Below are 4,067 nucleotides of genomic sequence, written 5' to 3'. Positions count from 1 at the left end.
GGAGTGTTTGAGTCCTTAATATGTTATGAATTAATTTCGGGCTATGTAGTGTATTATCCGGTTATGATACTATTGAGCATGTTATAATTAGATTTTTTCCAAAAATTTCATTTATTTCTATTAGAACCTTAGAATTGAATCTCCCTTTAACTTTCGTCTAAAAAACCCCTTATATATGAATTAAATAAATTATTTACCTTTGGTATATATTTTTAATTTATATTTATTTATTTATTTAATAAATAAATAAATATAATCTATCATTATTTTTATATATTTATTTAATAAATAAATAAATAATTTATTATTATTTTATTTATATATTTATATATTTATTTTGTTATCTCACACCTAATATAACTAATTTTTTATATTTATATATGTATTTATATTTATTTACCTCACTAATAATACCATTTATATAAATTAAATAAATAATTTACTTTTTTATTTAATAAATATTTAAATAATTTTTTTATTTTTTATTTTTTATTTTTTTTATGATTTTTATATATTTATATATTTAGTTAATAAATGAATAATTTATTTTTTTATTTATATATTTATTTTATTATCTCACCCTAATATAACTAAATTTATATATATGAATTTATATTTATTTACCTTACTAATAATACCATTTATATAAATTAAATAAATAATTTATCTTTCCTATTATATTTATTAATTTATGTTTTTATATTTATTTATTTATTTAATAAATAAATAAATAAAATTTATTATTTTTTATATATTTATATATTTATTAAATAAATAATTTATTATTAATTTAGTTATATATTTAGTTTGTTATCTCACCCCTAATATAACTAAATTTATATATTTATATATGAATTTATATTCATTTACCTCACCAATAATACCATTTATATAAATTAAATAATTGATTTATTTTTGTTTTATATTTTGATTTAATAAATAAATAAATATAATTTATTATGATTTATATAGTTATATATTTAGTTAATAAATAAATAATTTATTATTGTTTTATTTATATATTTATCTGGTTATCTCACACCTAATATAACTAAAATTTATATAGATTTATATATATTTATTAAATTTGGATTTATTTATTAGTATATTATAATTTATCATTGATATATTTAGATATTTATTTATTTATTTCTTACCTAATATAACTAAATTTGACCTTGCTCCTTAAGTCAACCTTTGGCCAGGTAACCGTTGGGGTCTCTGCTCTAGCTATTTAAACAGGCGAAGTTGGATCTGTTCTTCAACTTGTCCTGACGATGAACCACACTGGTTGGTTCGAAACGCGTCGACAAAAGATTGATTATGTGATTTTGCCGAAAATTTTCTAAACAATGTTATGGATCACAGAAGTCTAAACTCCTTAATAAATACACAAGCTATTAGAAATCAACGTTCTTCGTGTCTCGGGAAACAACTACCACAACAAGCTTCCTCCCGCTGCTCAACCGCTTATTATAGAAGTCAAAACGCTATTGTACACTATTTTCATAAACATGTCTCTATAGCCACCGACTCTTTCTGAAACCCCAAATTCTGCGAAAAGGACGGGATGTTAAGTTCTGCTCCGAGTCTTCTATGTGAGCCAACATCCAATTTTAGACATGCGTGTGCAAATGGATAATCAACAAGATAGTGGAAGGTTGTAAATAAAACCATGAAAGTCCGACCACGGATAAAGTGATGCCATTAAAACATCAGTTGACTCAGTTAGGTGCGAAAACTGCTTATGCTTTCTAATTAAACAAGAAAACAAATACAGTGATGAAAATGGTATCGTAAGGGTTGAACGAAGGAAGTCATGGGCTTCTGCACAAACTGTAAGACGTTGGTTGTTAGATTGTTTTACAATCGCGATAATTAGAACTTAGTCTCCTCATGGGCGATATTACCCATTTGTAACAGCGTTATTTAATTAAATCTCAAAAGAATGGATGCACGCTGATGGGTAGGCCAACAACACCTTCTCAAATTTAGTGGATAAAATCACGTTTAGTAAATGTTGTTTCTTATTCTCAATTTTCTTTACCGCATGCATGAAGGAAAAAAAAAACTGAGGAATGGATAATATCATCCGGGGCATTATTATCGTGAGTGTGGATAGACGTTATCATCAACGTGTCGATAAGGATGTGTTGGAATGATTTTTGTTTTACGATAACGCTTGCATGAAGGATCTCGGAAAAGTAGTAAGCGCGGTTTCCTTGATAAGACTTATGTTTTTTTTTATATGGCTTTTTGGCCTGTTTCACCACAATTTCAGAGGGAAAGGGAAAAAAGAAGTCGTAGCATGGTTGTGAGAATTCCTATCCGCCAATTGAAGACATTGGATAATGATTATCCTCAGGGGTGGGATAGAGTTATTGGCGCTCGAATGTATCCATGCGATCAACATATTGTTTTTCTTTTCCATGATAATGTTTATCCTTATTGTTACGGTGTGCTTATCCTTCAACAGGAAGCAGCTACGCATTAAATAAGTCAGTTGATCAATGTCCCAAGAATAGTTGTGACAAATACTTAGAGTGTGTAGCGATATTCGTTCACTTCTGAGATGGATATGATTTGGCATGATGCTTGGGTTTGATGCTTTGTTTGTACGTGTGCCATAGCTTGGGGTTTGGATAAATATATATATCTACGTTTTTTTCGGTTGATATTAAGTAATTATCACTTGGTCCATTCTCAGTCCACTATTATTAAAATTTGCATGAGCATTATTCTGTTAGGTACATAAATCCAAAAGCTCTCGGAAATCGAATAAGTTTTGCGTAAGTCTTCTCGGCATGTCCACTCCAAGAATCGACATGGCAAGAAGTAATATATTGCGTTGTATGAAAATATGTGTTGGCATCCTCTGTGATCCTTGCAAGTGAAGAGGATGAGTGGTCTGTGACTTCAGTGAAGGTCAGAAAATTAATGTACAAACGCGGAGCAAGGCATCTTATTGGCATTATTCCTCTTGCAGAACTGTGAGTCTGTTCACATGATCTGATTAGGCCTAATTTAATTAGATGGAATAACGAACTTTAAATTTGCAAGCCCTTTTTTTGTTGTCTTCAGTGGTCTTAACGTGACGAGAGTCAATTTTTATGCTTTTGTTATATTGGGAGGTCTGAGGCGTCTGAGAGTATATTATGTTCATGTTCTAAAAGAGAGAAGGCATTTATAATCTTAGCCTTCTATTAGCAGGTCTTCAGTTTAATACCTTTTTAAATATGTCTTGTTGATGAACAAGTAGACTATGACGTGAAATGGGTTCGGTGTCACTGCCGAGTGATAGTTTAAAGATTTTTGCACCATTAAATTAAAATGTTATTATACTATGATAGATCCTGATGCACCTAAATCCTTTCAGATTAATCGAATGCGATTTAGAAATTGCTCATTTAAATGCTCTTTGCATTTCATGGTTGACAGTATATATATATATGTGTGTGTGTTTTGCTAAGTTGTTTTTCCTGGAGGACATCGTTTGTGTTGGTATACATTCATGGACATTGAATAAAGATGGTCAATGAATTACTGAATCGCAAATTATACGAGTCCCTTGCGTGGATTAGCTTGCATGGGCAGCTTGACTAAATGATAAAAAGGTACATCATATCCTCAAACAGAGAGTAATTGCGCAAATTTGGATGCAAATAAGTGCTTGTGTCTTTTAAAATAATAAAAAAAATCATATATCCAAAGCAAAAGTCAACCTTAAAAAAAAAGGTATATTTCCGTTGAATGATTAATGATAATAATGATTTTGAAGTTTTTTGAATTGAAAATATATACATAATTGTTTACAATTTCCGATCCAAGTGGTTACTAATGCTTGTTTGCATTTTCCCATTGACTTTAATTCCGCCTTTCTCCATGGCAAGTTGATCTTCAAACAACTCAGTGTTTGCTCTAATACCTATTTCCACCACAACCATATTAGTAGCTATGGAAGTTCCATTCTTTAAAATTACTGCAACCACCTAGTTATGTCAAGCATGAAAAATATCATCACAAATATCCAGAGAACAAGAGTGTAGGCGTGCAAAGAACTGTAGCCT

This window comes from Pinus tabuliformis, chromosome 5_1 (genome assembly GCF_031772625.1).
Source record: "Pinus tabuliformis cultivar Carrire ecotype Pingquan chromosome 5_1, CPIR1, whole genome shotgun sequence".
In the NCBI taxonomy this organism is placed as follows: domain Eukaryota; kingdom Viridiplantae; phylum Streptophyta; class Pinopsida; order Pinales; family Pinaceae; genus Pinus; species Pinus tabuliformis.
This window is presented reverse-complemented; position numbering follows the sequence as displayed.